Source organism: Phyllobates terribilis, unplaced genomic scaffold (genome assembly GCF_046119375.1).
Source record: "Phyllobates terribilis strain yellow unplaced genomic scaffold, ASM4611937v1 Scaffold_6__1_contigs__length_29720123, whole genome shotgun sequence".
Taxonomy (NCBI): domain Eukaryota; kingdom Metazoa; phylum Chordata; class Amphibia; order Anura; family Dendrobatidae; genus Phyllobates; species Phyllobates terribilis.
The window spans coordinates 21162330-21187393 of NW_027362766.1; the positions used below are offsets into that span (position 1 = coordinate 21162330).

Genomic DNA, 25064 nt, shown 5'->3' on the forward strand with positions numbered 1-25064 from the left:
AAAGTCCAAAAATATTCACTAAAAATTGGGATCTTGAACTTAGAAAAAAGTCCAAAAATATTCACTAAAAATTGGGATTTTGAACTTCGAAAAAAGTCCAAAAATATTCACTAAAAATTAGCATCTAGAGCTTTAAAAATAAATCTAAAAATATTCACAAAAACACATAAATCTTGAGCTTTGAACAGCCGTAAGAAATAATACAAAGTGGAAACTTATGAAATATTTAACTTGTTGTTTATACACACACTTTGTCACTTTATTACAAAGGACTAGCACAAATTATTCCTTCCAAAGTCCATACTAAGGACCAGGGGGCACTCGTTACGGGTTGAAGAAAGGCGATTCCGCCACCTAAACAGGAAAGGATTCTTTACAGTCAGACTGTGGAATGTCGACCACAAGAGGTAGTGATGGCCGACACTATAACAGCTTTATACAAGGGCTGGACGATTTCCCCGATACACAACATTGTGGGCTACAGCTAAATTAGACAACATATTACACCTATAGCAGTACATGTAATAAGGTAATAGTAATTACATAACTAGTGACATAATTAGGGCTGATCCAGGGTTCTAGGACTGATCGCCTTTTCTCGGGGTCAAGAAGGAATTTTTTCCCCGTGATGCAAATTGTCTGAATGTGTCCTGGGGTTTTTGCCTTCTTCTGGATCAACAGATTTAGACAGAGGGATTTTAGTAATACCATTATTAGAACTACAAGAGTAATACAAAATATAAAACTAATTAAAAAATGATAAACTAGTTCATTTGTAATTGTAATAGTGCAACAATAATGGTAATAATACATTGTGAGGCCGAGTCGCAGTAAGTTAGTGTAGTGTGAGTGTAGGGAGACCAATCAGGAAAGAAAGGTTGAACTAGATGGACTGAGGTCTTTATTAAGTTACTATGTTAAAATTTACTTTCTCCACATCTTTGCAGTTAATCTCCATCTCCCAGGCTTTACCACGGGGTTTGGAGAACGGGCACATTTTTGTTCCCCAGCTGTGGAGGCAGAAACAATTACTTACTATGAATGCTATTCCCCCTGGGGGTGTACAGGAGGAGAGCTGGGTTGTTTTTCTCCTTGTGGAGCTCACTTGGGAGTATGGAGATGAAGTAAACAGATTATAGGAGGAAGGAGAAGCAAGACAGAAACAAGCAGTAAGAAATATCAGCGTGCAAGAACCTAAACATAAAAACTACAAAAAAAGAAACAAAAATACAATAAAAATCTAAGGTTTATTTATTGGCTCAGTGGTTAGCACTGTAGCTTTGCAGCGCTGGGGTCCTGGGTCCAATCCCATCAAGGACGACATCTGCAAGTTGTTTATATGTTCTCCTCAGTTTCCTCCCACACTCCAAAGACATACTGATAGGGAAATTAGATTGTGAGCCCCAATGGGGACAGTGATGATAATGTCTGTAAAGTGCTGCAGAATATGTTGGCGCTATATAAAAATAAAGATTATTATTATTATTTAGGCTTCCATGCCTACCTATCTGTAAGCTATGGATCTGTCATTTGTAAGGCCATGGGCCGAGGCTGTACCACTAATATTGTGTTTTGGGAGTTTTTTTCACTACTTTTTTTGGTTAAATTTTTAATGACCCCATTGTGTACTGCTCTACAGAAATATTCTTCCCTAACGGGACAGATAACCCTATACCAGTCTAAAGAAAAAAATATATCACTCACACACTGTTGGGGTAAACTCTATCAAAGTCATTAAGAGGTGAATACTTTTTTTTATATTTTTGGATGTTTATATGTCAGAGAATGACGTCTACGCCTTTTGTGAACCAGGGTGGATTTGCACCATTTACTGGCTTTAGGCTTGAAGGGGTTGTCCAGGGGAAATAAAACTTAGCCCATGGGTTGTGATATGTAACTTGGGTCCTGCTCCCCTGGAGGCGGCCACTTGGATCCAGCACAGGCCACTCCATCATCTGAGCAGAAATCACACAGCTTTTACTTTTTAAAGTGAATTTGCTGACTTTGGAGGACAATTTACTGATTTTAGTGGGATTTGTGTAATGCTTCCTCTCCCCTTTGGGGGCGCTGCAGAATAACTGAACACTTGTTATTGTGTTTTTAATCAATTACAGCTATGTAATGAAGATAAAGTCACATTATTTGCAAACCCTACTCTTAAAAAAAAAAATAAAATAAGCAGAAATATCAATTGTAAAAGCTGGCGTATGGAAATAAGCAGAGGCCTCGTGCAGATAAATGCGGCTAAGTGCTCATGGGAGCCGGCAATGCAAGCCAAAAGCCGGCTGATTAATTACTGGAAAGCCATAAACCTTCATAGAACACAATACGTAAGCTTATAAAATATACATCAAGCTGGGAAGGAAAAAAAAATAAAAATAACACCATTACATAGAATTAATGGAGAACCCTATTTTACTAACTCATCCCATGATGGCAGATTGTTCCGCGCCACAAAGCCGGCCGTTGCTCAACACCCTAAAGCCACAAGAAATGAATAAGGTCACGAGATATTAAACGGAACCACCTCGCTAAGACCTGAGAAATGTAATGATATATTAGAGGAAAAAACACCACGTTCACATAAACAGCATTATAATAATTAAAGGGGGTGGTCCAATAAACAACATTTATCTACAGGACTACTGGGGATCTGGCTGACGAGACCCCCTCCTTCATCTAGAAAATGAAGGTCGCAAAGTCCCCTGTGTGAATGAAGTGGTAGTAAGCATGTGCAATCACTATCCATATAGACGGCGAATGCAGCAGTGATCGCACATGATCACTACTGATCCATTCACACAGGGGACACTTGGACACTCAGTCCTCATCACCAGTGGTGCTCGAACATGATCACTACTGCTCCATTCACACAGGGGACACTTGGACACTCAGTCCTCATCACCAGTGGTGCTCGCACGTGATCACTACTGCTCCATTCACACAGGGGACACTTGGACACTCAGTCCTCATCACCAGTGGTGCTCGCACATGATCACTACTGCTCCATTCACGTGAGAACACTTGGACACTCAGTCCCCATCACCAGTGGTGCTCGCACATGATAACTACTGCTCCATTCACACAGAGGACACTTGGACACTCAGTCCTCATCACCAGTGGGGCTCGCACATGATCACTACTGCTCCATTCACGTGAGAACACTTGGACACTCAGTCCTCATCACCAGTGGGGCTCGCACATGATCACTACTGCTCCATTCACGTGAAGACACTTGGACACTCAGTCCTCATCACCAGTGGTGCTCGAACATGATCACTACTGCTCCATTCACGCGAGGACACTTGGACACTCAGTCCTCATCACCAGTGGTGCTCGCACGTGATCACTACTGCTCCATTCACACAGGGGACACTTGGACACTCAGTCCTCATCACCAGTGGGGTTCGCACATGATCACTACTGCTCCATTCACACAGGGGACACTTGGGCACTCAGTCCTCATCACCAGTGGTGCTCGCACATGATCACTACTGCTCCATTCACGTGAGAACACTTGGACACTCAGTCCTCATCACCAGTGGTGCTCGCACATGATCACTACTGCTCCATTCACACAGGGGACACTTGGACACTCAGTCCCCATCACCAGTGGTGCTCGCACATGATCACTACTGCTCCATTCACACAGAGGACACTTGGACACTCAGTCCTCATCACCAGTGGGGCTCGCACATGATCACTACTGCTCCATTCACGTGAGAACACTTGGACACTCAGTCCTCATCACCAGTGGTGCTCGCACATGATCACTACTGCTCCATTCACACAGGGGACACTTGGACACTCAGTCCCCATCACCAGTGGTGCTCGCACATGATCACTACTGCTCCATTCACACAGAGGACACTTGGACACTCAGTCCCCATCACCAGTGGTGCTCGCACATGATCACTACTGCTCCATTCACACAGAGGACACTTGGACACTCAGTCCTCATCACCAGTGGGGCTCGCACATGATCACTACTGCTCCATTCACGTGAGAACACTTGGACACTCAGTCCTCATCACCAGTGGTGCTCGCACATGATCACTACTGCTCCATTCACACAGGGGACACTTGGACACTCAGTCCTCATCACCAATGGGGCTCGCACATGATCACTACTGCTCCATTCACACAGGGGACACTTGGGCACTCAGTCCTCATCACCAGTGGTGCTCGCACATGATCACTACTGCTCCATTCACACAGGGGACACTTGGACACTCAGTCCTCATCACCAGTGGTGCTCGCACATGATCACTACTGCTCCATTCACACAGGGGACACTTGGACACTCAATCCTCATCACTAGTGGTGCTCGCACATGATCACTACTGCTCTATTCACATGAGGACACTTGGGCACCCAGTCCTCATCACCAGTGGTGCTCGCACATGATCACTACTGATCCATTCACACAGGGGACACTTGGACACTCAGTCCTCATCACCAGTGGGGCTCGCACATGATCACTAATGCTTCATTCAAACAGGGGACACTTGGACACTCAGTCCTCATCACCAGTGGGGCTCGCACATGATCACTAATGCTTCATTCAAACAGGGGACATTTGGACACTCAGTCCTCATCACCAGTGGGGCTCGCACATGATCACTACTGATCCATTCACACAGGGGACACTTGGACACTCAGTCCTCATCACCAGTGGGGCTCGCACATGATCACTACTGATCCATTCACACAGGGGACACTTGGACACTCAGTCCTCATCACCAGTGAGGCTCGCACATGATCACTACTGATCCATTCACACAGGGGACACTTGGACACTCAGTCCTCATCACCAGTGGGGCTCGCACATGATTACTACTGATCCATTCACACAGGGGACACTTGGACACTCAGTCCTCATCACCAGTGGTGCTCGCACATGATCACTACTGCTCCATTCACATGAGGACACTTGGACACTCAGTCCCCATCACCAGTGGTGCTCGCACGTGATCACTACTGATCCATTCACACAGGGGACACTTGGACACTCAGTCCCCATCACCAGTGGTGCTCGCACATGATCACTACTGCTCCATTCACATGAGGACACTTGGACACTCAGTCCTCATCACCAGTGGTGCTCGCACATGATCACTACTGCTCCATTCACACGAGGACCCTTGGACACTCAGTCCTCATCACCAGTGGTGCTCGCACATGATCACTACTGCTCCATTCACGTGAGAACACTTGGACACTCAGTCCTCATCACCAGTGGTGCTCGCACGTGATCACTACTGATCCATTCACACAGGGGACACTTGGACACTCAGTCCCCATCACCAGTGGTGCTCGCACATGATCACTACTGCTCCATTCACATGAGGACACTTGGACACTCAGTCCTCATCACCAGTGGTGCTCGCACATGATCACTACTGCTCCATTCACATGAGGACCCTTGGACACTCAGTCCTCATCACCAGTGGTGCTCGCACATGATCACTACTGCTCCATTCACGTGAGAACACTTGGACACTCAGTCCTCATCACCAGTGGTGCTCGCACATGATCACTACTGCTCCATTCACACAGGGGACACTTGGACACTCAATCCTCATCACTAGTGGTGCTCGCACATGATCACTACTGCTCCATTCACATGAGGACACTTGGACACTCAGTCCTCATCACCAGTGGTGCTCGCACATGATCACTACTGCTCCATTCACACAGGGGACACTTGGACACTCAATCCTCATCACTAGTGGTGCTCGCACATGATCACTACTGCTCCATTCACATGAGGACACTTGGACACTCAGTCCTCATCACCAGTGGGGCTCGCACATGATCACTAATGCTTCATTCAAACAGGGGACACTTGGACACTCAGTCCTCATCACCAGTGGGGCTCGCACATGATCACTACTGATCCATTCACACAGGGGACACTTGGACACTCAGTCCTCATCACCAGTGGGGCTCGCACATGATCACTACTGATCCATTCACACAGGGGACACTTGGACACTCAGTCCTCATCACCAGTGGGGCTCGCACATGATTACTACTGATCCATTCACACAGGGGACACTTGTGCACTCAGTCCTCATCACCAGTGGTGCTCGCACATGATCACTACTGATCCATTCACACAGAGGACACTTGGACACTCAGTCCTCATCACCAGTGGGGCTCGCACATGATCACTAATGCTTCATTCAAACAGGGGACACTTGGACACTCAGTCCTCATCACTAGTGGGGCTCGCACATGATCACTACTGATCCATTCACACAGGGGACACTTGTGCACACAGTCCTCATCACCAGTGGTGCTCGCACATGATCACTACTGATCCATTCACACAGAGGACACTTGGACACTCAGTCCTCATCACCAGTGGGGCTCGCACATGATCACTACTGCTCCATTCACACAGAGGACACTTGGACACTCAGTCCTCATCACCAGTGGTGCTCGCACATGATCACTACTGCTCCATTCACGTGAGGACACTTGGGCACTCAGTCCTCATCACCAGTGGGGCTCACACATGATCACTAATGCTTCATTCAAACAGGGGACACTTGGACACTCAGTCCTCATCACCAGTGGGGCTCGCACATGATCACTACTGCTTCATTCACACAGGGGACACTTGGACACTCAGTCCTCATCACCAGTGCGGCTCGCACATGATCACTACTGCTCCATTCACATGAGGACACTTGGACACTCAGTCCCCATCACCAGTGGTGCTCGCACGTGATCACTACTGATCCATTCACACAGGGGACACTTGTGCACTCAGTCCTCATCACCAGTGGGGCTCGCACATGATCACTACTGATCCATTCATACAGGGGACACTTGGACACTCAGTCCTCATCACCAGTGGTGCTCGCACATGATCACTACTGCTCCATTCACACAGGGGACACTTGGACACTCAGTCCTCATCACTAGTGGTGCTCGCACATGATCACTACTGCTCCATTCACACAGGGGACACTTGGACACTCAGTCCTCATCACTAGTGGTGCTCGCACATGATCACTACTGATCCATTCACACAGGGGACACTTGGACACTCAGTCCTCATCACCAGTGGGGCTCGCACATGATTACTACTGATCCATTCACACAGGGGACACTTGTGCACTCAGTCCTCATCACCAGTGGTGCTCGCACATGATCACTACTGATCCATTCACACAGAGGACACTTGGACACTCAGTCCTCATCACCAGTGGTGCTCGCAAGTGATCACTACTGCTCCATTCACACAGAGGACACTTGGACACTCAGTCCACATCACCAGTGGTGCTCGCACATGATCACTACTGCTCCATTCACATGAGGACACTTGGTCACTCAGTCCTTATCACCAGTGGTGCTCGCACGTGATCACTACTGCTCCATTCACACAGAGGACACTTGGACACTCAGTCCTCATCACCAGTGGGGCTCGCACATGATCATTACTGATCCATTCACACAGAGGACACTTGGACACTCAGTCCTCATCACCATTGGGGCTCGCACATGATCACTACTGCTTCATTCACACAGGGGACACTTGGACACTCAGTCCTCATCATCAATGGTGCTCGCACATGATCACTACTGATCCATTCACACAGAGGACACTTGGGCACTCAGTCCTCATCACCAGTGGTGCTCGCACATGATCACTACTGCTCCATTCACATGAGGACACTTGGACACTCAGTCCTCATTACCAGTGGTGCTCGCACGTGATCACTACTGCTCCATTCACACAGGGGACACTTGGGCACTCAGTCCTCATCACCAGTGGGGCTCGCACATGATCACTACTGCTCCATTCACATGAGGACACTTGGGCACTCAGTCCTCATCACCAGTGGTGCTCGCACATGATCACTACTGCTCCATTCACATGAGGACACTTGGGCACTCAGTCCTCATAACCAGTGGTGCTCGCACATGATCACTACTGCTCCATTCACATGAGGACACTTGGGCACTCAGTCCTCATCACCAGTGGTGCTCGCACAAGATCACTACTGATCCATTCACACAGAGGACTCTTGGACACTCAGTCCTCATCACCAGTGGTGCTCGCACATGATCACTACTGCTCCATTCACACAGGGGACACTTGGGCACTCAGTCCTCATCACCAGTGGTGCTCGCACATGATCACTACTGCTCCATTCACATGAGGACACTTGGACACTCAGTCCTCATCACCAGTGGTGCTCGCACGTGATCACTACTGCTTCATTCACACAGAGGACACTTGGATACTCAGTCCACATCACCAGTGGTGCTCGCACATGATCACTACTGCTCCATTCACATGAGGACACTTGGGCACTCAGTCCTCATCACCAGTGGTGCTCGCACATGATCACTACTGATCCATTCACACAGGGGACACTTGGGCACTCAGTCCTCATCACCAGGGGTGCTCGCACATGATCACTATTGCTCCATTCACACAGGGGACACTTGGACATTCAGTCCTCATCACCAGTGGTGCTCACACATGATCACTACTGCTCCATTCACATGAGGACACTTGGACACTCAGTCCACATCACCAGTGGGGCTCGCACATGATCACTATTGCTTCTTTCACACAGGGGACACTTGGACACTCAGTCCTCATCATCAGTGGTGCTCGCACATGATCACTACTGATCCATTCACACAGGGGATACTTGGGCACTCAGTCCTCATCACCAGTGGTGCTCGCACATGATCACTACTGCTCCATTCACATGAGGACACTTGGACACTCAGTCCTCATCACCAGTGGTGCTCGCACGTGATCACTACTGCTCCATTCACACAGAGGACACTTGGACACTCAGTCCACATCACCAGTGGTGCTCGCACATGATCACTACTGATCCATTCACATGAGGACACTTGGACACTCAGTCCTCATCACCAGTGGTGCTCGCACATGATCACTACTGCTCCATTTACAAATGGGACCTTTGGACATTCAGTTCTCATCATTAATGGTAGTCGCACATGCTCACTTCCGCTGCATTCACAGAAGGGATTTTGGATACCCTATGTTCATGATCGGTGGTGGTCCCAGCAGTTGGACCTTCAGTGATCCTATATTTACTCATACAGTATATCCTGTGGATGGGAGAAATATTTTGTTTATTGGACAACCCCTGTAATTTAACATATAGCAGAAACGCAAGAACGTGAGGAGCTCAAACTTTTATGCTAGCCACCGGAGTTTTTCGGCAACTTGCTAATGGCATGTTTCAGACTCAAGCCTTGACCTGACCCGACAGCCTCCTAAGGATATAGGGGTAGTCGTGACATCACTGTTAAAGCCTGTCAACAAAGAAGCATTGTCGGACCTGGGGAGGGTGATGTTGATTATAATTTTGATCTCTTCCTCAGGAAATGTCATCACTATCAGATTTGTGGGGTCCGGCACCCCCACTGATCAGCTGTTACCAGATCAATTTAGATTATTTTTAGCAAATGTAAAACTATGGGCAGAAGAAGTATGGCTGACGAAGCTTGATGTAATACAATTCAGACTAAGTAATGGGATCTATACCAGACCCCCACTGGGCATCACTCCCCCACCCAAGGTCAGATACTTGTGGAATAGCAAGACTGCAAGTATGTAAGAATACAGAATGGCAGACCAGGAGAGCAGCAGGGAGGATGAAAAAACAGGAGACTAAGGAGAAGAAAGACGAAAAAGACTGAAGAACACAAATTGCCTTTGGTGAAAATTTTGCAAACTACCCTTCGCATTTACAAAACATTTGCCAACTTTTGGAAATTGGCACCTGTGAGTGAATAAGTCTTGCGTCGCATGCGTCTCATCCCCTATAACACTTATTCTCCACGCCCTCAACGTCTATGTCCTGCCTCACTGAGACAACAAAACTGCCGACCGAAACTTCTAATGACTGTGCTGACACTGCCATTAAATTCCATATAAAATTCAGCCTGTGCGCCCAGTTTTACTTTTATTATATTGGTTTTGGACCCTACTGGTGCATCTTATCCGCTGTGCTACGGTTTTCATTGACTACAACAAAAAAAACTTCCGGAAATGCTGATTTCATGAAAATGTGTGCAAGTCCAGGAGGTTTACCGACTCTTCTGGGAGTCCAGGAGGTTTACCGACTCTTCTGGGAGTCCAGGAGCTTTACCGACTCTTCTGGGAGTCCAGGAGCTTTACCGACTCTTTTGGGAGTCCAGGAGCTTTACTGACTCTTCTGGGAGTCCAGGAGCTTTACCGACTCTTCTGGGAGTCCAGAAGCTTTACAGACTCTTCTGGGAGTCCAGGAGCTTTACAGACTCTTCTGTGAGAGTCCAGGAGCTTTACAGACTCTTCTGGGAGTCCAGGAGCTTTACCGACTCTTCTGGGAGTTTTGGAGCTTTACCGACTCTTCTGGGAGTCCAGGAGCTTTACCGACTCTTCTGGGAGTCCAGGAGCTTTACCGACTCTTCTGGGAGTCAAGGAGCTTTATCGACTCTTCTGGGAGTCCAGGAGCTTTACCGACTCTTCTGGGAGTCCAGGAGCTTTACAGACTCTTCTGGGAGTCCAGGAGCTTTACAGACTCTTCTGGGAGTCCAGGAGATTTACCGAATCTTCTGGGAGTCCAGGGGGTCTTCTCTTTTTCCCAGAACTGCATGGATGTTTCAGGATAGTTGACAAGGATGATTTTTAAAGGCGTACAAAGACCACTAGATCGTCCATTACCGACATGAAAGTGCAATTAAAAGGCAAAAAAAACAAAGCAAACACCCATTTATTCACCCATCTACATGCAAGCTACCTGCCAATCTCCTTACTAAATCCTTTTGCTCTAAGGGCTTCAAAAATAGGATTCCTTCTAAAAGGGTTGTCCAGGACCAAAATACTGATGCACTATCCTCACGAAAAGTCATCGGTATCAGATGTGTTGGGATCCGATCCCAAGCACCCCCACGATCAGCTGTACTACTGCAGTCAGTACACAGTGCACGGAGCTGGAATGCTACAGCGCCGAACAGTGTGTAGTGGCCTTCTCTGGAACTGCAACTCAGCTGCTCTTTTAAGTTTATGTCCCAAATGGATCCAGAACGTGACAGGAGTGCATTTCAATAGGGACTTAGATACTGTTGTGTACACCATCTGATGGCATCTGGTAATAGACCAGGACTCGTTCAGTGATTTAGTGTAGTACTTCCTGTAGGAATAATGTCCCCAACTGTTCAACATATGCAAAGCTTAGAGGGTTTCTGCCATCTTCACAAATGGGTATTATCAACTAGAGCTTGTATTAGCAAACAATTTTTTAATTTCCTGCTTATTAAAATTTTCAGTCATTCTTGAAATATTAACTCTTTTATTTACATCTCATTGCCTTGGAGACCAACCACCACTGCTAGATAGCAGAACAAGTGCAGTGCTTACAAGCTCTTTTCTACTGAGTTTTTAAGTAGTGTTTTAAAAGCTGGCTGGGATCGCTGTTACCTCCCAACCTTGGCCGGTTTCAGAGCAGCGCTTACAAACTACACAGCAGCGGTGATCGGTCGCCAAGGGAACGAGCTGTAAACAAAAGAAAAAGTGGGAATATTTGAAGAATAGTTGAAAATTGTAATAAGCAGTAAATGGCAGAAATGTAACCCCTTTTTGTCTCAGTATAACAGACAGAATTACATGATATTGTAGTGCTTGAGCCTAGATAAGCAAGGTTCACACTAAGCTTTGATATCTATGAAGCCCCAATACCCAAGATGCTAAAAGTGTATCTGACAGGCAGTCCAAGGTTTTTGGTCTCAAAGATAAAATCTGTAGTATAAAATTAGTTCTGTGGCGATCCTTTAAAATAATAATAATTATTTGCTGGGATCCCCAATATTTGTTTGAGGAATATTTAGGGTACAATCCCATGGCATTCAATGGGGTAGAAATCAGCAATATGTAAGTCAGATTACATGATATTGTAGTGCTTGAGCCTAGAAAAGCAAGGTTCACACTAAGCTTTGATATCCATGAAGCCCCAATACCCAAGATGCTAAAAGTGTATATGACAGGCAGTCCAAGGTTTTTGGTCTCAAAGATAAAATCTGTAGTATAAAATTAGTTCTGTGGTGATCCTTTAAAATAATTTGCTGGGATCCCCAATATTTGTTTGAGGAATATTTAGGGTACAATCCCATGGCATTCAATGGCATTCAATGGGGTAGAAATCAGCAATATGTAAGTCAGAGCCGAACCAATTTTCTCCAAAACGAAGAGCCGATTTGTTATTGCCTTCAAGCTTTTCTTTTGGCTACAGTTTGGTGTTTTACATTTGTGCCCTTTAAGTCTTTTAGATCTTTTTTTTTTTAATGCTGATTCATCAATTTGTGACTTTTTTTAAAATATTTGGTCGAATTTTGCAACATTTTAAGTGGAACACAAAGGAGTCTAAGAAACTTTGTGTGCCGTTTAGAAGAGTTTGGCATCAAAAGAACATATTTTGAGTTTTTACCCACAAACTCCTGCAATCACTCACACAACGGCACAGACGGTGGTGGAGGCAGAATGAATGAATGAAATGATCCCTTCCTCCGGCTTCAGGGCATTAATAATGTATGGAAGGCCACTGATTGCATTGGTAAGGGGATGTACGTAACCCTTTCTAGGTACGAGTTCTCATTAATAGGTCATTTCATAGCCCGGCTGCTGGCGGTTTTCTCTCTCCGGAGCTTTTGAAGTGTTCGGCTGCTTTTTTTTTTTTGGGATTGCTGTGATAAGACCTACAAAGCAGAAGGATCACAGCCTCATTCGCATGACAAATACGCCAGAACGCTATGTACTTCTCGTGCGAGCTGGAGCAGAACAACCACATAGCCTCAGATTTTACAAGGCGCTACAAGAAAAAAAAACACGAGCTGGAGAAAGATCGCTCGGCTGAATGCATCTAGAAGAAGACAGATTTTATAGCCTCTTCGTTGATCTTGCTTTTGCACTTGCTATGAGAATCCCACAGATCACAATTTCCTAATATATTCTTTAAAGCGTATCTTTCCTTTGGCTTTTGGGCACATGCCAGTTTACTGCTCCAATACTCTTGCTCTGTACCTTGCCATCCACTCCTGGGCAGTCCCTCTTCATCAGAACTCTGCCAGCACTATGGGTACTGGAACTTATTTTCTCGGCATAAATTGTCCAATAGCGTGCTTGCATTGAATAGAAAACCTGCCTCTGTTATGGTAGTGTGCTCTTTGAATAAACTAACAAAATAAGATTGAAGAATAGAAGGTATATACAAAAAAACGAACGTATCAGTTGTTTATGCTGTATTAAGTGTAATATTTGTATTGTACTTTTAATCGATATTAATAAAGTATACATCATTTTAATAGGCGGGTTTTCTATTATGCTAGTGTGGCGCCTTTCAGAGACAGGCATCACAAATATCTGTGAACTCTGTGGCTCATCAGCCATTCTTACATACACACGTGAAACTAGTGTAAGGGCTATTGTGAAGTCTGGTGGGTAGCTGCCCCCGCAGGTGAACTAAAGAGCCCAGGAGAAGCAGCCCTGTGCCCCTGAGATTGAGAGGTGCTGGAGATGAGGGAGGCCAGCCGGTGCCTCTGCTGTGGTCGTTTTCGGGACAACAGCGAAATCTGTGCAGCCGCATGGGACATAGTGACATAGTGTCCTGTGCGGCTCAAGAAGTGCCCAACTGCCAGACGACATCAGCGAGGGATCAGACGAGGGAGGTCTATGGAGGATCCTTAGTGGTGGGAATAGAGCTGAGCTACTTTCCTGTAAGCCTAAGATGCTATGGATGCCGAGGTCCAGGCTGAGAGGAGAAGTATTAGTGCAGTATAGTGCAGCGGGAGGGAGCAGGTAATATGCCGCTTGGCAGACAGGAGAGCACGAGCAGGTAATATGCCGTTTGGCAGACAGGAGAGCACGAGAAGGTAATATGCTGTTTGGGAGATAGGAGAGCACGAGCAGGTAATATGCTGTTTGGGAGATAGGAGAGCACGAGCAGGTAATATGCCGTTTGGCAGACAGGAGAGCACGAGCAGGTAATATGCCGTTTGGCAGACAGGAGAGCACGAGAAGGTAATATGCCGTTTGGGAGATAGGAGAGCACGAGCAGGTAATATGCTGTTTGGGAGATAGGAGAGCACGAGCAGGTAATATGCTGTTTGGGAGATAGGAGAGCACGAGCACGTAATATGCTGTTTGGGAGATAGGAGAGCACGAGCACGTAATATGCTATTTGGCAGACAGGCGAGCACGAGCAGGTAATATGCCGTTTGGCAGACAGGAGAGCACAAGCAGGTAATATGCCGCTTGGCAGACAGGAGAGCACGAGCAGGTAATATGCCGCTTGGCAGACAGGAGAGCACGAGCAGGTAATATGCCGTTTGGCAGACAGGAGAGCACGAGCAGGTAATATGCCGTTTGGCAGACAGGAGAGCACGAGCAGGTAATATGCCGTTTGGCAGACAAGAGAGCACGAGCAGGTAATATGCTGTTTGGGAGATAGGAGAGCACGAGCACGTAATATGCCGTTTGGGAGATAGGAGAGCACGAGCAGGTAATATGCCGTTTGGGAGATAGGAGAGCACGAGCAGGTAATATGCCGTTTGGGAGATAGGAGAGCACGAGCAGGTAATATGCCGTTTGGGAGATAGGAGAGCACGAGCAGGTAATATGCCGTTTGGGAGATAGGAGAGCACGAGCAGGTAATATGCCGTTTGGGAGATAGGAGAGCACGAGCAGGTAATATGCCGTTTGGGAGATAGGAGAGCACGAGCAGGTAATATGCCGTTTGGGAGATAGGAGAGCACGAGCAGGTAATATGCCGTTTGGGAGATAGGAGAGCACGAGCAGGTAATATGCCGTTTGGGAGATAGGAGAGCACGAGCAGGTAATATGCCGTTTGGGAGATAGGAGAGCACGAGCAGGTAATATGCCGTTTGGCAGACAGGAGAGCACGAGCAGGTAATATGCCGTTTGGGAGATAGGAGAGCACGAGCAGGTAATATGCCGTTTGGGAGATAGGAGAGCACGAGCAGGTAATATGCCGTTTGGGAGATAGGAGAGCACGAGCAGGTAATATGCCGTTTGGGAGATAGGAGAGCACGAGCAGGTAATATGCCGTTTGGGAGATAGGAGAGCACGAGCAGGTAATATGCCGTTTGGGAGATAGGAGAGCACGAGCAGGTAATATGCCGTTTGGCAGACAGGAGAGCACGAGCAGGTAATATGCCGTTTGGGAGATAGGAGAGCACGAGCAGGTAATATGCTGTTTGGGAGATAGGAGAGCACGAGCAGGTAATATGCTGTTTGGGAGATAGGAGAGCACGAGCAGGTAATATGCTGTTTGGGAGATAGGAGAGCACGAGCAGGTAATATGCTGTTTGGGAGATAGGAGAGCACGAGCAGGTAATATGCTGTTTGGGAGATAGGAGAGCACGAGCAGGTAATATGCTGTTTGGGAGATAGGAGAGCACGAGCAGGTAATATGCTGTTTGGGAGATAGGAGAGCACGAGCAGGTAATATGCTGTTTGGGAGATAGGAGAGCACGAGCACGTAATATGCTGTTTGGGAGATAGGAGAGCACGAGCACGTAATATGCTGTTTGGGAGATAGGAGAGCACGAGCACGTAATATGCTGTTTGGCAGACAGGAGAGCACGAGCAGGTAATATGCTGTTTGGCAGACAGGCGAGCACGAGCAGGTAATATGCTGTTTGGCAGACAGGAGAGCACGAGCAGGTAATATGCTGTTTGGCAGACAGGCGAGCACGAGCAGGTAATATGCCGTTTGGCAGACAGGCGAGCACGAGCAGGTAATATGCCGTTTGGCAGACAGGCGAGCACGAGCAGGTAATATGCTGTTTGGCAGACAGGAGAGCACGAGCAGGTAATATGCTGTTTGGCAGACAGGAGAGCATGAGCAGGTAATATGCCGTTTGGCAGACAGGCGAGCACGAGCAGGTAATATGCTGTTTGGCAGACAGGAGAGCACGAGCAGGTAATATGCTGTTTGGCAGACAGGCGAGCACGAGCAGGTAATATGCTGTTTGGCAGACAGGCGAGCACGAACAGGTAATATGCCGTTTGGCAGACAGGAGAGCACGAGCAGGTAATGTGCCGTTTGGCAGACAGGCGAGCACGAGCAGGTAATATGCTGTTTGGCAGACAGGCGAGCACGAGCAGGTAATATGCTGTTTGGCAGACAGGCGAGCACGAGCAGGTAATATGCCGTTTGGCAGACAGGAGAGCACGAGCAGGTAATATGCTGTTTGGGAGATAGGAGAGCACGAGCAGGTAATATGCCGTTTGGCAGACAGGAGAGCACGAGCAGGTAATGTGCCGTTTGGCAGACAGGAGAGCACGAGCAGAAAGGCAAATACCTGCCCCACATCCTATGATCCTCTTTTCACTTCAGAGGAGCCAATAAAGATAGTTTCCTGCCTGCTTGTAGGAGAATGAGCAGAGCCCTTACAGAAGCATCTTTTTTTTGGGGGGCGGGGAGGGGCGGTTATTAACATCCTTTGAGTACTTTATCATACTGTCTTACCTGTCAACAAAAACAGAACAAAAGTGGCCAAGTGGTTCAGCCAAAAAAAAAACACGAGGCTGGTACATAACACAGGAAATGTAGGTATCTACCAAAACTGATCGCTCCTCTTCAGTTTAAAGATCAATATCTCACACCCAACAAGCAATACTTTTTAGAAGACGCGGCTCAATTTAGAGCGCACCGCACCGATCTGATTAAAACTGAGCCCCATAAGCAAACACCACGTTCCCTTAAGGTTTTTAGGTGGCTCCTCTGACCGTACAAATCAGGACGCTGCTGCGGCTGTAAACGCGGCTGTATGAACGGCGTTGGGAGACTTCCTGCTCTGCTTATTATTAGTCCTTCTTCTTCGTTAATTAAATAAAAATACACTGACGGAAAGATTAAAGAGTCGCTCAAGTTTAATAAGAAGCTGAAACTGCAGTATTATGTATTCCCAACGTGCAAACTTCTTTTTTTTTCCAGCAGACATAAGCAACAAATGAAAGGCGAGACGTTTTTAATCCTCGTACAGAAGGAAGAGTCGAAGTCGCTCGTCTACAAGCAGAACTTATGAGTTTCTTTACAGGGAATGATGGCACAACCAGGAACCGGCCGACTTCAATTTTCACATTGCACTTTGGAACAGGGAATATGACTAAGACCCTTAATTTCAAAAATCCGAGGTTGTGATTTCCGCCAGTTTTACAGACACATACCCCATCCATAAGGAGAAGGGACTCAACAGAGCACTACATCTGTGAATCCATACCATGAGTGCGCTATAGCTCCTTGACACCAGGAGAACTTACGCAGTCCCATAGAAGGACACTGCAATCACCATGTTTCACTGTAGGCACAATGTAATTTAGAAAAATGTATGGTGTTGTAAGGTGGCTAATGGTCGCAAAGTCGATGGGCGGTATGTGTCACAAGAGGTTTGGCTTACCGACTCCACAACCCTGCTTCTATCCATTACTTATATCCTATCCTACAGCTTAAACCTATTGACCTTATATGTCACATGCCGTTGGTATGCACTATTCACATTATACATTACCATCCTACAATATAACAGACGCACATACTATTCACATTACATGTAAAACCGCATGACACTGTAGCATGATTGTTATCTTCAGGGGCAGGAATAGTCCATCACCCTTACAGGTTTATACAGTGAAACATGGTTGTGGCGGTGTCCTGATGTGGGGCAGCATAACTGATGCTAGTGTTGGGTAAAGTCATTTATGGCATCATTAATTCCCAGGTGTACTGCTCTATAGTGAATGAGAAGAAGCTGCCATCACTCTGAGCACTCAGCAGACGAGCACTTTGCTCACATGACAATGATCCATGCACACATCTTTCTGAAGAACCGGGTGAAAGTGACTCAGTGGCCAAGCGTCTCCTGATCTGACCCCAACCGAACACCTATGAGGAATTCTGAAGAGTTGTCATCACTCTCCATCCACATCCAGGCTCTGAAAGACGGAACGGAAAGAGACAGAAGTTCGAATAGGTCACCAACTTGTTCACTCCATGCCTTGAAGACTTGGGCCCTGTCCTTAAATATCATGGAATACTAGATGTAGTCTTTGATGTGGGGTGTACTCATTTTTTTTTTCATCAACTAATTTGAGTAAAACTGAAGATTTTGTAATGAAACTTAGTAATAACCAGGGCTCTATAAACTCAGTCTTGTCAAAAATTTGGAAATTTTTCTCGTGTTCAGTGAGATTATAGATTCAAAATTTACTTTTCAAAGGGGGTGTACTCATTTCTGCTCAGCACTATCATCAGATATTTGCATTTGTGAATAGAAACCATTTTCGGTGGCAAGCGATTGACAACCCTGCTGGGAGGTTGATGCTCTTTTATATGTAAAGCACCGGGTCCCATCGGGCTACGGCAACATGACTTCAAAGCCTGACCCTCCGTACAGACGTCTCTCGCTCTCAGAATTAGGCTTCCTTCTACGTTTCCCTTCGACGTGCCGGACATACCAAGGTCCTTCACTCATCATTAAAAGATTATATGATGGCGTTATTATGCCCATTCAGCAGATTTCCTGCTCTGATGGTTTGTTAAAAGAAAGGTCATTTGAGAAAAAAAAATACATACAGAGATTAAACCAAGTCCCCATGGTGTCATGTAGATGTGCAAATACCAAATTAACTGCGTGAATGCTCAGCAGCCACCTGCCATCATATATCTATCAATGAAGATATATTTTACACACCAGAACCTTATGCTTTACATAGTGGCTCGTCTCGTCCAGACTGACTCCTTACTGAATGCACAAGCCCACCAGAAAGTCAATGAATAGAGATCATATACATTATACTCACCTTCTGATGGCCCCCGGTCTCCTCAGCGATCCGTCTTGGCTTCCCGGCAGCTCGCGATGGTCTAAAAGGACCAGCCATGACGTCACTTAGTCATGTGACGGGTCACGCGACCGCTGACGTCGGCGGTCGCGTGACCCGTCACATGACTAAATGACGTCATGGCAGGTCTTTTTAGACCACCGCGAGACACCGGACAGATCGGATAAGGAGACCAGGGGCCATCACAAGGTAAGAATATATATTTTTTTACCATATACTATATAAATCCATGCCGGTTGCATGGGTTTATATAGTGTGATCAAGTTGTCAAGCACTTTCCAAGTGATGCTAAAATCGCTTGTCAACACGCATGCAGAAATGCATGTGAAGAACGCTTCACATCCACTAGTCCTGGCAGGAAAAACGCATGTACAATCCGCACGCACAATCCGCACGCACAATCCGCACGTACAATCCGCACGTACAATCCGCACGTACAATCTGCATGCGTTTTTTCTGCCAGGGAGATGCAGAAACGCTCAGGAAAAATCCTGAGCATTTCTGCATCGTGGGCGCATAGCCTGAATGTTTCAGATCACAAAACCAATGTAAATATTAGACAAAGATAACACAAGGAAACACAAGTTGCTGTTTTTAAATGAAGATTTTTATTATTAAGGGAAAAATAAATCCAAACCTACAGGGCGCTGTGTGAAAAAGTGATTGCCCCCTAAACCTAATAACTGGTTGGGCAGCCCTTAGCAGCAATAACTGCAATCAAGGGTTTGCAATAACCGGCAACGAGTCTTTTACAATGCTCTGGAAGAATTTTGGCAGCTCATCTTTGGAAAATTGTTGTAATTCAGCCACACTGGAGGGTTTCTGAGCATGAACCGTCTTTTTAAGGTCATGCCACAGCATCTCAAATCAGATTAAGGTCAGGACTTTGACTAGGCCACTAAAATTCTGTATTTCTTAAGCCATTCAGAGGTGGACTTACTGTTGTGTTTTGGATCATTGTTCTGCTGCATAACGCAAATGTGCTTCAGCTTGAGGTCACAAACAGATGGCCAGACATTCTCCTTCATAATTTTTTGGTAGACAGCAGAATTCATGGTTCCATGGTAGCGAGTCTTCCAGGTCCTGAAGCAACAAAACAGCCCCAGACCATCACTCTACCTCCACCATATTTTACTGTTTGTATGATGTTCTGAAATGATGTGTTACTTCTACGCCAGATGTAATGGGACATACACCTTCCAAATAGTTCAACTTTTGTCTCATCAGTCCACAGAGTATTCTCCAAAAAGTCTTGGCGGCAATCATCAAGATGTTTTCTGGCAAAATGGAGACAAGCCTTTATGTTCTTTTTTGCTCAGCAGTGGTTTTCGTCTTGGAACTCTGCCGTGCATGTCATTTTTGCCCAGTTTCTTTCTTATGGTAGAGTCCTGAACACTAACTTTAATTGAGGCAAGTGAGGCCTGCAGTTCTTTGGATGTTTTTGTGGGGTCTTTTGTGACCTCTTGGATGAGTCGTCACTGCGCTCTTGGGGTAATTTTGATCGGCCGGCCACTCCTGGGAAGGTTCACCACTGTTCCATGCTTTCGCCATTTGTGAATAATGGCTCTCACTGTGGTTTGCTGAAGTCCCAAAGCATTAGAAATGGTTTTATAACCTTTTCCAGACTGATAGATGTCAATTAATTTGTTTCTCATTTGTTCCTGAATTTCTTTGGATCGCAGCATGATGTCTAGCTTTTGAGGATCTTTTGGTCTACTTCACTTTGTCAGGCAGGTCCTATTTCAGTGATTTCTTGAGTGAGAACAGGTGTGGCAGTAATCAGGCCTGTGTGTGATTAGGGAAATTGTACTCAGCTACCCAGAGATGTGATAAACCACAGTTAATTTATGTTTTAAGGATGGGGGAAGAATGGAGTCACTTTTTTTTTTTCACACAGGGTCCTGTAGGTTTGGATTTCTTTTTCCCTTAATAATAAAAAATCTTCATTTAAAAACTGCATTTTGTGTTATCTTTGTTTACTATTAAAAATTAATTTTGCGATCTCAAACATTTAAGTGTGACAAACATGCAAAAGAATAAGAAATCAGGAAGGGGGCAAACACTTTTTCACACCACTGTATATGTTGTAAGGTGGCTAATGGTCGAATGGTCGCATAGTCGATGGGAGGTATGTGTCACAGAGATGGCTGGTCTCTGTGTTGTAGCCCTAAGTGTTTCTCTAGTGCACATAAGCACTAAGAGGATCGTTTGTCTACTAGCTTGTGACAGCATCATTTTAAATGCCCCCCAATAAACATCAGAAGAAAGATGTCCGAAATCGACAACCTTGTGCGTATGGGTGGTCTCCCAACTCTACTCAAACAAATGATGCTGGAGGAGAGAGGGATCAAGCTGTTGGAATTTCAATGCCAATCCATTTGTTTTCCCAGACTATTTTTCGCCTTCAGCTGCATTGATATCATCACGTACTCATTTGGAGTACAGATGATGGCAGTGATGGATCAGCCCGTCTCCTCCTCTGAGTGTTCTCCTTATCAAACAACCTCCTGCAGTAACTGGTCCCCTGAGTTAGTGAGACATGGGTGCTGATCTGGCCCATCACTGCCATCATCTGTACTCCAGCTGAAGGCAGGAAAATGGGCTGGGGAAAAGTAGGGGTTTGAAAGCCACTAACATGTAATTTTTATTTTTATGTACAGAATTTAAAACAAAATTTAATAAACTGATTTACAATTATATATAACCTAAAATAGTTAAAATAATACCTATGACCCATCTAAATTGGTCACTTACAGTATCAGTAATGGCTGCTTGTGACTTATTCTAATTTTGACTTGTACATTTATATTCACAGCTCCTTGAGTGACAACATAATGATGAGCGTGTGTTAATGTGAAAAGCGTGGTTTACTCCGTACATTTCTGATTCGCCGTTACAGCGTTCTCAGGTGCTGATCTGTCGTGGTGTATAATTCGCTTTAATTACATGTTGTCGTGTTCCTCCTCCATCATTGTGTTGTCAGCTAATTCATTTTGTTTTCATTTCTGATCATTTAAACCTATGCTGGAAAAAAATAAAATAAAATACACCACCGTCTTCACATTACTGCTGTATAAAACGGAAAAAAAAAATTATAAAAAAATAAAATATATAAAGATGTTGGAAATACTACCATTAGTATTCCCGTTTCCTCCCCAATTTAAGCATAACACACAAAGATCCCCATTAAAAGGTGGAAGAATCTAATCGCCGGACTCCGGTTCCCTGGCAAAACTTCGGCACGACGGACACTTGACATTGCCCCGGCATGGTAATCCAAAGAAAGTTGGGAATGCCCAAAGATAAGAGAAGCACTGCAAAACTCCTGACTAGCGGTAACACATAACTAACTGGTCGATGGACCGGAGTCCTGAGAATTTATCTGCCATCTTTAGTCCCGATAAATGAAGGCTGGCATTTTTTCACGGGACTGGAGTACATTTCTGTCATAATTTACGCCAATACAGTGGCAAAACTATGATGTATTTGTTGGCCATTCTAGGCCACGCCACCATCTTTTCCAGGATCGGCATAAAAATGCCAAAATCTGCAACCACAAAAACTGTGACACTGTAAACAGTCTTATACCAGAAAACTGATGAACTGGGACCAAAGTCTTCATGACATGTGATGGTCTCCTGTAATAAAGATGACCTTCATGGCTCTGTGCTCAGTTTGGCGAGACGTTATTGTGCCATTTTAGTCAACAAGGCAATATACGGTGTATCCAAAAAAGAGCCAAAACAAGAGTAGAAGGGTACTGAGAGCTCTCGAATCTCATATCTCCATCAGATTGTATCATCTGCTACAGCTCTACTATCTGGCACAGTTGGCTGAGTTCTAGTAGGTCCACGCGAGATTGACAAGTCCTCGTTCTTAGGAAGTTAGCGTAAAATATATTAGCAATGTTCACACAAGCAGTGCACTCACCGAGTGTTCATTTAGGTCCAGACATACTGGTAGACCCTTACAACAAGAGCGGCCCGCAGGCGAGGGAGAACATATTGTGACTGACAGGTTTTGCTACAAGGTCACTGTGACTGCAAATGAATCCCATTCACTCAATTAATGCAGAATGAGAGGCTTCTGGGGGTAAGCCCCTGGGATTAGCGAGTGTCTGCACATGTAATGGAAAGGACGCGAGTGCCCAGCGTGTACAGCGCCAACAAAGCCTCTCGTAATGAGTAAACATGAGAAGTGGAACAAACTCGAAAAATGGCTCGAATTTCAAGAGTGTGGAGCGGAGGGCTATGTAGGACCACGATGATCTCCATTACCCGGCAGACATGACTTATTGATGGACTAGTAGCCGTCACAAACCATCTTCCTCACTACTACTGAAGACGTCTTATTTGATGCACATAGGCTCGGTCATGATCTGCTCTATTTTATTACCGAATATGTAGGACGTGCTGGTGGGAATAATTTGTTGGTTGGTTTAGCACACGAGTCAGTACCGGTTACAAATCATCTCATCTCTTACAGTGAAAAGTGGTCTTCTAAAATGGTCTAAAATATAAAGGACTTACAGGGCTTGTCTGGGACCGAGATCTTCGAGAAAGACTATCAATATTATACACCCGGCAACCCCACCAATGAGTTGATACCTTGTACAAAGCCAATGGAAGCTCACAATGTATGGAGACGGATGAGAACAGAGGTTGCATTTCTCTGGTACTGAAAATCAGCTCCTATTGAAGTGAATGGGAGCGGAGCTGTAGTACCTGAGAATGGCCACGATTCAGTTTATGAAGCTGTGCCGACTTGGTTGCATACAGTGTCTGGGAAGCGCACCACCTGATTAGTGATGCGCTTTCCAGACACTGTATGCAACCAAGTCGGCACAGCTTCATAAACTGATCAGACCGCCACCAAACATATTGAAAAAGTAATACATGGATAAGTCTTTTAAAAGAATTGGGAATCCATCACTGAAAATCTACTCTAGATTAAAGGGGTTTTCAAGGGGCTCAGATTTTTAAAGGGATAACCCCCCCAAGAGTTATCAGACCTCTACTATGGGCATACAGGTTATAGAAATGTAAATCTATACATATCAGTATGTCCCATATTAGTGGTCTGATAACTCCCAGGGGATGAGAGATTCCCTTTAAATCCTATCAGAAATGAAGACACATCATAATTGACTTGCTGTTAAAATTCTGCTTTGTTCCTGAGCTGTCACAAGTACGAATATCACCTCCGGCTGCTTACTTGTTGTTAGAGTCTGTACAGAGATTTCCTGTCTGTGCTTTGAACCAGGGCTGTTGAGTCGGGAGTCGTGGAATCGAAGTCGGTATAAAATGTACCGACTCCGAAAATATATAATAAATTGGGTACAGTAGTTCAATGCAGTTTGCGGGGAATATTTTTTCATAAGAATTTGGGAAAGTTATGAAATGTCTTAAAAAATGTCTGTCTTATTCCTGATCTAAGGGTCTAGACTTTTAGTAGAGATGAATCTGAGCTGCAGGTTATGTACATGATAAGTAGTGAAGCTCCTCCTGTACAGATAAAGGAAAAAAAAAACACACAGGGAAGGAATGCCTGTACTCATCTCAGAACTGCTGGAGTGAACAGGAAAGCAGGATGAAGAACAAAAAAGAACAGGTTCTTGCTATTATAATTGATAATGCTTCAGACATGATAAGTACCGATGAATGAGAATAATGAAGGTGAACAGCAGCTAGAAGAACATTTCACATTCAGTATGTTGGAGATGGAAGGCCACAGTCCTGTTCCCATAACGGAGGAACAAACAGATATCACTACAGAACAACAGCAAAATGATTCTTTACAATGAGATGATCTTGTTGAAGCTGCTTCTCGCCTCTTTCCTATTCATCACATGCGCTGTGTTGAGCACAAGCTGCAGCGGGCAATAAGAGATAGTCTGCAAGAGGGACATGCTGCAACTCTGATCAGCAAAGTGAGGAAATTGGCTATTGCTGCCAGAACCCCTAAAATTGATTAAATCTTGAAAAGACGTGCTGGAAAAGGGGCAATTGTGAAATTACAAAATTTTTCACTTGCTCTCAAAGAAGTAGAAGAGTTTAATCGTTCATCAAAACTCACTGTGCACGAGGCAATTCATTTATACCCTGAAATTGTTATGAGAGATGTTGCCCATGTGGTTACGGCTTTGCAACCAACCTAAGTT

The 25064-nt window shown here is 45.4% G+C and overlaps 1 protein-coding gene across 1 annotated transcript in view; it reads right to left on the reverse strand.

Moving 5' to 3' along the window:
• The window catches only part of FUT8 (fucosyltransferase 8), a 393784-nt gene that overhangs the window by 276828 nt on the left and 91892 nt on the right, over positions 1 to 25064 (reverse strand). The window lies entirely within an intron of this gene.